Raw genomic sequence first — 10,846 nt, 5'->3', positions numbered from 1 at the left:
CATGACGTGACTTAAACCTCACAGGACCCCATACAGTCTAGGCTTTAGGCCTCCTGCACATGAACGAATGTGTGCCGTTTCCGTATTGCGGACCGCATATGCGGATCCGCAATAAACGGACACCGTTCCGTGCACATTCCGCATCACGGATGCGGACCCATTCACTTGAATGGGTCTGGAAATGCGGAACGGAAGCACAGAACAGAACCCTACGGAAGCACTACGGACAAGGCACCAGTTCTAACCACTGAGCCACAGTGCTGCCCATGGAGCATGCTACAATTTGGACATACTTAAGAATAGTGTGAGCCCATAGACCTTTATTCATGGCTTGTATGGACCTATAATACGATTGTGTACATGAGCCCTGTGCCTACTATTTTCCAGCTGACCTGTATATATTTATAATTTCTGGACCTCTGGTGTGGGAGTGGAGCTTCGGCATTTCTCGCTTTTGTTATTTTTGGTTTTCTCTCTTAAAGGTTTTCTGCAGTTCTTTTTTACTGATGATCTATTCTCTGGATAGACAATGGCATCAGCATCTGATTGGTGGGGGTCGGACATCCAGGACCCCCACAACCAGCTGTTTGAGAACATAGGGGTGGTCTCAGGCCCAGTGACATCACGACTGGTATCACTGGCCTGGGTGCGACTAAGCTTCATTCAAGGGACCGGGCCCCCGCTGATCAGATGCTGATGATCTATCCAGAGGATAGATCATCAGTAAAAAAAGAACTGCAAAATCCCTTTAGTTCTTCCTTTCTAGTGTTGAGCGAACTTGTGTTTTAAGTTCGGCGTCTAAAGTTCGGGTTATCGAAGAATCACGTTATGGATTCAACTACCACGGACCATAATGGAATTTAGAATCCATAACGTGATTTTTTGATAACCCGAACTTTAGACGCCGAACTTAAAACACAAGTTCACTCAATCACATGGCCAGTTACTTAAAAACTCATGGTGTGTACACATTGGGGGTGCAGAGCTTTGACTTTGGAATAGCTGGAATCAATAGAGATGTGATAGGATGAGTCAGGTGTATACCTTTCTTTCTGGAAGTTTACCTGATGCAGAACCTGAAACTGGAGCGGCCAGAAGAACAAGGTGTTCAAAGACATGGCCAAGGTAAGGAAGCCTGAAATCCGACCATCACTTAACAAGACATCGAGACGTGTTTTATGGACTAATGAGATGAGAGTGACTCTTCGCGGACCAGATGGATGGGCCCGTGGCTGAATCAGTAATGGGCACAGAGCTCAGACCCCAGCAAGGGGGAAGTTGGGGTACTACTATAAGCTGGTATTATTAAAGTTGAGCTAGTTGGACCTTTTTGTGTTGAAGATGGACTCAAAATCAACTCCCAACCCTTCTGCCATTTTTTAGAAGACACTTTCTTCGAGCAGTGGTGAAGGAAAAAGTCTGCATCTTTCAAGAAAGCAATGATTTTTATGTTGGAACGTGCTCCACCGCATGTGTCTGGGTATCCTTAGTGACCAGATGTATAAAGGCCTCAAACAGATAATAACTCTCATGGGGAATATAATTACTTTTCACTCTCAGGCCCAGATCAATTAGTGTAAGTTTCTCTGTATTATCTCTGCTGGTCTCACAATCTCCAGTGGAAGGTCCTTTTTCTGCAAAATGTGTTTTAAGTCAGATTTTTCTAAGAAAGGGCTGCAGATCAATCTCCAACTGAAAACTGTCAAACCGGACGATCGGGCTAAAAGATAGGCCCTTTTATAAAGCCCTAACCTGTATGGGGCTGAGAATTGGAGTGGAAAGATTAATATTCAAAGAAGAGGCCGTACCTATGAGCGAGTCTGTATGTTGTGTATCTCTCCGGTCACAATCTGGCCGCCGGTGTTTGTGGCCCTCCCCTGGTGGGCACCGGCTGTTGCCCCTCTGGGAAAAAGGACGTAGATCTTGGGATCCCACAGAATCGCTCCCGAGCCCGAAGAGTTTTTATTCGGTTGAGGCCTTTATACATCTGGTCACTAAGGACACCCAGATTCTCATGGATTCCACCAGAAAAGGGAAGCTATAAATAACACAAAATTTTACCTCTCAGAAGAGATTAGCCATACAAACTTTAATGGAGGATAAGAACTTGGTGATTAAAGCTGCAGACAAGGGATGGATCCTTGGTTCTTATGGACATGAAATATATACAAGAGGTTACACGCCACTTGTCAGATGAAGGGACCTATAAGATGCTGGACAATGATCCGTTATTCCAGATTAAAGCTAAAATCACCAGAGTAGTTTAAGCACTATGCAAGCTTCGGAGCATAGATGAGAAAATGTAATTCTGGTATTTTATGTGCTTCCTGAAGTGCAAAAGACCCTTGTAGACCCCCCCCCCCCCCCCCCCCCCAGAATGCCATAGCAGCATCAGTGAATTCTATACCGTCTCCTTTATCAGTGGTTTTAGGGAAAGCATTGACACCTTTGGACAAAAAGACGTCACATTTTTTAAAATGTAATAAGAGAATTACAAATAGTCCCAAATGACAGCTGGCTAGTAACAATTGATGTGGTGAGCCCCTATACCTCCATAAATTATAATGGAGGTATGGATACGGTATCTACCCTATTACAAACTAGTGATTACACCAGTGTACAACAGGAGTTTTTGATGAAACTGTGGCAGATAGTATTGTTTGAGAATAATTTTCTGTTTAGGGATGTATTTTACTTGCAGAAATGGGGGACCGCGATGGGTTCGAACGTGGCCCCGCTCTACAAAAATATATTTATGTCATCATTTGAAGAAACCGTGTCTACAATAATACACACTTCCGGGCACATTAATTGATATGGAAAATATTTACTGACAAAATTTTCCACATATGGAACCTTTTTTGAACAACTAAATATGGCTTGCGCTGGTTTGAAATTCACCATAAGTCGACCATCCCGAACAGGATACCTTTTCTTGCCATTACCATTTCACTTTCATCAATATCACCACTCCATTTCTCAGTTAAAATACCCGGTTCTGGAACAGGTGAAAAGACAGAGAAGAGGTGGTGATATGAAAAACCATCTGCTGCGAAGAGAGGCTTATTGGATACATACACTAAGTACATTACAGCCCAGGGAACTTAAAAGAGGATATGAGATTGCACATTTGATGTAAAGTGATATTTATTTTATTTTGTTATATACTACTTTTCAGGCAGCTTCCTCCAGGTAACATACTCTGGATATATGGATCCATTAAAACTTTCCTTGGTTCCTCTGCCTCAGATGACAGGGTGAACTCGGTTGTTCCGAAGTAGTTTGGTCTGTGGTGGAGAAAGAAAAGAAGAATTTAGGGCCAGTGAAATACAGAGACTTATGCAAGGAGGAGGGGGGCGGGCTATAATTTAAGATTTGGCATCTATCTATCTATCTATCTATCTATCTATCTATCTAATAATTCTGTCTATCCATCCTTCTATCCTCTCATTTATGAATCCATTCATTCATCCTCTCATCCATGCATCTATCCATCCATCCAACCAACCAACCAACCTTTGATCGATCCACCTATTAATCTTTCCATTCAAATATCCATGCATCAATCCATCCATACATCCAACCAAGCAGAAACCAATCATCCATCCGTCCATATATCCGTTTATCTATCATCCAATGATCCACCCAGCCAATCATCCATCCATTTACCTTGGTCCAATAACAGCAACCTTCAGATAATGTCCCTGCTCTCCTTGACACCTCTCCTTGTGTCTCAGAGGACACAAGGTAAATACGGGCACGCCGAGGTAGTTTGTTCTGTGGTGGAAAACAGAATTTAGTATCAGTGAAATACAGGGAAATATGCAAGGGGGGCTATATCTATCTATATATCATCTATCTATTATCTATATATCTATCAATCTATCTATAAATCTATCTAATTTCTATCTATCTGTCGATCCGTCCTCCATCCATTCATTCACACACCCAACCAACCATCAATCCATCCACCCATCAATCTTTCCATCCAACTATCTATCCATACATCCAACCAAGCAAAATCCAACCAACCAAGATCCACCCATCCATCAATCCATTTATCTACCATCCAATGATCTATCCATCCATCTATCCATCCAACCAACCGTCCTCAAATTCATTCATTCATATCATACTTCCATTTACCTTTCGGCATGCAAGGGAATGGGGGGGGGGGGGAGCTACACGGTTAGAACAGCCCCTTTGCCTATGTAGGAGTTAGCTTTACTCAGGAAAAGTCAATATCTTTACCACCCCTTCATTGATAGGGCAGAGCATGCCGGAATCACTCTGCCTGATCATAGTGAGAACTGTGTGGCCATACAGTTACAGCTGCACAGTCCTCTCTATCCCCTCTATGCTCTTATCTCTATCATCAGTGCAGGAGGAATCAGGGCATGAGAGGAAAATGCCCCCTTCATGTTACCACCATACAGCACTCTGACAAGCCTGAGCGACCCAGACAGATCAGAATAACAGATTTTAAAGGCTGACATAAAAGTGCTAATTTCAAACATCTTATTTAATTGTATAAGTCTATCTATCAATCCTACCATCTGTCCATCCATCCAACCATCTACTCATCCACTCATTATACCAATTAACCATCCACCCAACCAATCATATATCCATTTACCTTGTTCGTAGAACGGATTATGTCCTGACTTTCCCTAATTCCTCTGCCTCAGACGACAGGGTGTATACGTGTTTCTTTGGATAGGACCGCGCTACCTCTGGAATCACAGAGAATCCACAATCGAAGCCAGCAAGATATTCACAAGCATGGGGAAGCAAACAGGCCAGTCAAAACCTCTCCTCCTCTCCTTTCCAGGCTTCTATGGAACACCAAAATTGCATCCAATAGTGAAGTACCGTCATGCAAGTCGGAGTAAAAACGGTTTTATTATACTCACAATGCACACGTATAAACAAGCAGTATACAATGGATCAAAATCACCCGACCCGGGTTTCGCTCGGTTGAGCTTCGTCAGGGGTATATATATATACCCCTGACGAAGCTCAACCGAGCGAAACCCGGGTCGGGTGATTTTGATCCATTGTATACTGCTTGTTTATACGTGTGCATTGTGAGTATAATAAAACCGTTTTTACTCCGACTTGCATGACGGTACTTCACTATTGGATGCAATTTTGGTGTTCCATAGAAGCCTGGAAAGGAGAGGAGGAGAGGTTTTGACTGGCCTGTTTGCTTCCCCATGCTTGTGAATATCTTGCTGGCTTCGATTGTGGATTCTCTGTGATTCCAGAGGTAGCGCGGTCCTATCCAAAGAAACACTTTTACCTGTGTGAACTGTACCCACTTCACCGTCGGGACCTGCGACACCACCAAGCAACGTATTTTTGAGGCTTATTTATTTATTTTTATAGACAGGGTGTATACGGTTGCTCTGCAGTAGTGTGATCTGTGGTAGAGAAAGGAAAGCAGAATTTAGGGCCAGTGAAATACAGGACTTATGCAAGGGGGGGGGGATAACATTTAAGATTTGGTATCTATCTATCTATCTATCTATCTAATTATTCAGTCTATCCATCCTTCTATCCTTCTCTCATTTATAAATCCAAACATTCATTCATCCTCTCATCCATACATCCACCCAACCAACCGACCTTCGATCCATTCACCTATTAATCTTTCTATTCAAATATCCATCAATCCATCCTTACATCCACCCTTTCATCCATACATCCAGCCAAGCAAATATCAACTATCCATGCATCCATCTATCATCCATGAATTAATTAATTTACCATCCAATGATCCATCCAACCAGCCACCCATCCTCCCATTCACCCATCCAATCATGCATCCATTTATCTTGTTCCTAGAACGGCAGCATTTGGTTGATGTGTCGCCTCTTCCTGACTCCTCTGCCTCAGAGGACAGAGGGTGAACACGGTTGTGCCGCAGCAGTAGTTTGATCTGTGGTGTAGAGAGGAAGACAGAATTTAGGGGAAGTGAAATACAGGGACTTATGCAAGGGATAGGCTACATGGTTAAAACAGCCCCCATGACTATGGAGGGGCAAGCTTCACAGACTCTCAGAGCTCCCCTTAAAGACAGAAAAAACAGCTCTCTTTGCCTATCTAGGAGCTTCACTAAGGAAAAGTCTGCATCTGCACAGACTCCCTGATCCCCTCTCATTAAAGACTGGATAGAGCGCTCCATTACATGTCCATAGCTCCATATACTGGTAAGAACTCATTAAAAGCATTTACTGGGAGCTGTAAAATGGCAATAATTACCACCTAAATAATTTAGAAAAGCACCGCCAGCCTTAAAAAAAATCATAGACACGTTGATTTTTTTTTCACGTACACAGGAAAAAAGTTGCCCATTTTTATGGACTGTCTAGAAATTTCTGGACGGTTGGCAACCCCGATCCCTTCTCTATACTTCTCTCTATAATGAGTACAGAAAGGATACATCTACCCTCCTACCAATCCCCCATTCATCCAACCAACCATATATTCATCAATTCATCCATCCACCCATCAGTCTTTATATCAAAATATCTATGCATCAATCCATCCATACATCCAACCGAGCAGAAACCAATCATCCATCCGTCCATATATCCTTTTATCTATCATTCGATTCTCCACTCAGCCAATCATTCATCCATTTACCTTGGTCCAAAAAAAGCAGCCTTCAAATAATGTCCCGGGTCTCCTTGACTCCTCAGAGGACACAAGGTAAATATGGGCACGCCGAGGTAGTTTGTTCTGTGGTGGAAAACAGAATTTAGTGTCCGTGAAACACAGGGAGATATGCAAGGGGGGCTATATCTATCTATCTATCTATCTATCTATCTATCTAATATATATCTGTTTATCTGTCCTCCATCCATTTATCCACACACCCAACCAGCCATCAATCCATCCACCCATTCATATTTTCCAATTATCCATCTATACATTCAATTATGCAAAATCCAACCAACAAACATCCACCCATCAATCTATCCATCCATCCAACCAACCATCCTCCAATTTATTTATTCATATCATACATCCATGTACCTTTTGGCGGCATTCAAATGAGAACCTAGCTTGCCCTAACTCTTTTACCTCGATGAACGGAGGTTGAAACTGGGCGCGCCGATTTAGTTTGTTCTGTAGTGGAAAAAAGAAACAGAATTTAGGGTCAATGAAATACAATGATGCATGCAAGGGGGAGTGTTACATGGTTAAAAGAGCCCCTTTGCCTATTTAGGAGTTAGCTTTACTCAGGAAAAGTCAATATCTTTACAACTCCTTCATTTAAAGATAGGGCAGAGCATGCCTGAATCACTCTGCCTGATCATAGTGAGAACTGTGTGGCCAAACAGATACAGCTGCACAGTCCTTTCTATCCCCTCTCTGCTCTCATATCTATCGGTGCAGGAGGAATCAAGAGGGTTCAGCAAAGACAGCGGTAAAACCTAAAGTTTATGGGTCCCTAGGAGGTTTAGGTCACAGGAGGGGGTGATATGACCCTGAAACAGGGGGTGGTGACAAGTAGGGGGCTGTGCGACTTTCTTCTAGGTGATCTATCTGGTATTTTGTATGTGTTAGGGTTAGAGTTAGGGTTGTTCTGGTGGTGGGCATGGATGCTACGGGTAGTTTGGAAGCAGGACCGGATTCACCTAGGAGCCCATACATTCTGGGCTCAACCCAGAACAACGTTGGAGCCGACACAGGTAAGTGACCACTGGACCCAGATATGTAGCATTAAGAGGACTTGTCATGGAGTCCCCACCATTATGTGTGTATGCTCATGAGTCCTCGCTATGTCTTCGGGTCCTGGACTCCACAGGGTTTAGTATGGACATATAAATGAGTGATCTGCAGTCAGTAGGAGCAGAACTATTCATGTATTACTGCACTTAATAGGACCTGGAGGTGACACGTTCCCTTGGTTTTCCACTGTCCTCCACTGGGAAGCATGCTACACAACCAGAGTTTCTAACATTAAAGAGGTATTCCTATCTCGGACACTGGGGACACTCACTTATACTTAGAATGGCCACACTCCATATATTCCTGGGCTATTTTCAGATGTTCTATTGAAATGAATGGGAAGTGCACCGCACGAGCCCGGCTACCGCTCCATTCACGTCTATGGGGCTGACGGAAATAGCCCACCCATTCGTACCTTTAGCGATATGCCCCCAATGTCCGAGATGGAAATACCCCTTTAACCCCTTCTTTGCAAAAGACTACAATGGATACTGCCTTTCAATACCCTAGACCACCAGGTATTAGGAAAGGTTATCAATATCCAACCTCTGGGGGGCCAACTTCCTTACCGATCAGCTGTTTAAAAAAGTCGCTGCCACATTCATCGGTCACATAGCCATGGCACAACACAGTCCTATTAAGTGACTGGATCTGGGCTGCAATACCAAGCACAACCAACTGTGTAATAGATGGCGCTGGGTAAACTGAGAGGACGAAACAGCCTCCTGAAGCAACTGATCTGCAGGATGTCAGTGTTCAAATATTGATGACCTATCCAAAGGATTGGCCGTCAATATCAATTTTTTTTTTTTTACTCACATATTCCCACAGCACTTTGTAGACATTTTCAGCACTTTTTGTCCCCACTGGAGCTTGCAATCTAAGTTCCCTATCAGGAAACCCACACAAACACGGGGAGAACATATAAACTCCATGCAGATGTTGTCCTTGGTCAGATTTGCACCCAGGGCCCCGACGCTGCGAGGAACCAGCGCTGTCCTCTGCTAGCACCGGGCTCCTGGCTTTGTCTGCAACCAGAGAATCTCTAGTTGTCATAAAACTACAACTCCCAGCATGCTCCTATTGTTGGAGAGCACCGCTGGTAATAATCCAGAATAATCCTAATCAATCAGTAAATAAAATACAGTTACAAGGAATCTGTCCAAAAAAAAGTAAAATATTTGCAAAACCCACTATCTGCTCCTATACAAGCCCCAGAGCATTATGGGTAAAATCAGGCTCCAAGAGCGATGACATCACGGTTAGAACTCTGGTAAATGGAGAATGGCTGTTACTATGGTAACCAGGTGACAGACTGTAAGGCTAAATAGGCCCTTTGCCTATTTATGTGTCCCACAAGATTTCGGTGATCAGCTTGAATTAAGCCCTATTCGGTACCGAGAGAATGAATTAGATGGAGACCAAAAACACGTGTCTTTCTCTGATCCATTCTGGTTTATTCACTGCGTGCCAACACTTAATATAGGGGAGGATTGACCTCCCATTACATCCAATCATATGTTAGCATTAGCCTTATCGTATGGCCTGAATACACATGAGCTCTGCATTTACAGAAATAGATGTTTCATAGTAGCGACAGTTAATCATTCAGGTATAAACATGAGAATGACCTTGTGAAGTAAGGCTGGTTAAACAAATGTATGTATGCATTTTCTAATCTGGTCTCAATACTACAGAGGGAGAAAGGCACAAAAGGAAATCTTAGAATAGTGCACTGGCCTGATGCAATCGTAATACACGTGGCTGAATAAGACAAAATGGAGTTACTTATACTCCATCAATCCTCTCTTTAGAACCTTATATATCTTATACTATATGGTTCTTTCTCTGTTCTTCCTTGGTTTGCTTGTAAGCCTTTAGATATTCCATATACCCTTCAGGAGTATAATCCTCAGGCTTTGTTGGGGTTGTGTTTACCTCTTCTACCTTTACCGGAGTATAGAGGAATGTTGAGTGTACCCCTCTTTCGGCCACATTTTTACATATGGCTAGAAGGGAGGGCACACACTGCAGACAACAGCAGAGACCCACTATTGCAGCGATCACGGCAAATGCCACTCCTAAAACATATCTTATTTGACCAAAGTCAGGTATCCAGCCAAAAAGCCGGTCCCACCAACCTTGGTCAACATCTTGTTTTATATGTTTTATCATCTCTTCTAATTGGCCTATTTTATCTTTTATTCCAGTGATCTGATAAATTGAAACAACACATCCCTGCGAACGCTGAGCATCCTACACCATGCTGGAGCAATAAATAGTCAATAGTTGCCCTATTCTGCAAGATAGCCTTTTTATACGATTGTATATCCAGAAGCATATCTTGCAGAACTGCACTAGTGACATTTATCTGTTTTACCATTAAAACAGGCAAGTTTTGATATTGTCCTGTGGTTATATACGGCCAACCCTGGTACTCCTACCAAAGACATCCCTAAACTCATATATTCTGATCTAGAGAGGAGATTCACATTATAATCACAATTTTCTGGTAACTGTAGGGAAGTGTCTCTCGTGAGTCGTGTCTGCACTGCTGGGAATAGTGGTAACATTGCTATTGTACAGGGTCCCTCTGTAATATTGGCCGGTATGTATGTGTAACTAGTATTTCCACAGGCCAATACCCATCCTGCTGGTAGAGGTACATGTTTGTCTAGGGATGGTACTGTTTTTGTAATATTACATTGCATATTTTTTCCTGATACTATCTTTTTACAACTATCTATATCTCTATCACAAATATTTGGCTTAGTCTTATTCTGCATTTTTGCTTGTATGCAGGGAGGCAATAGTGTCTCATCACAGGTGAAGTTATAACATATTTCTGCTGCTGTGACAAGACCTGTAATTATTTCTATCATATTACTTTGCAGAGTCTCATATGTAGGACAGTCATAACAAGCATGATAAGGATTTACATATCCATATTTAACATCATGATCCTCCAAATCAGTGTCATTCCATTGGGAACGTAGGAGCCCCGTCCATACAGCTACTGGGGTGGGGACCGCTACCAGACATGTCTCCAAAATGTTAGATGCCGATAAAGTGGTTCGGAGACAAAAGTCAGTTAAGTTCAGAGTTT

The sequence above is a fragment of the Bufo bufo genome, chromosome 4, assembly GCF_905171765.1.
Source record: "Bufo bufo chromosome 4, aBufBuf1.1, whole genome shotgun sequence".
Lineage (NCBI taxonomy): Eukaryota > Metazoa > Chordata > Amphibia > Anura > Bufonidae > Bufo > Bufo bufo.
Note: the sequence above shows the minus strand (reverse complement) of the source record.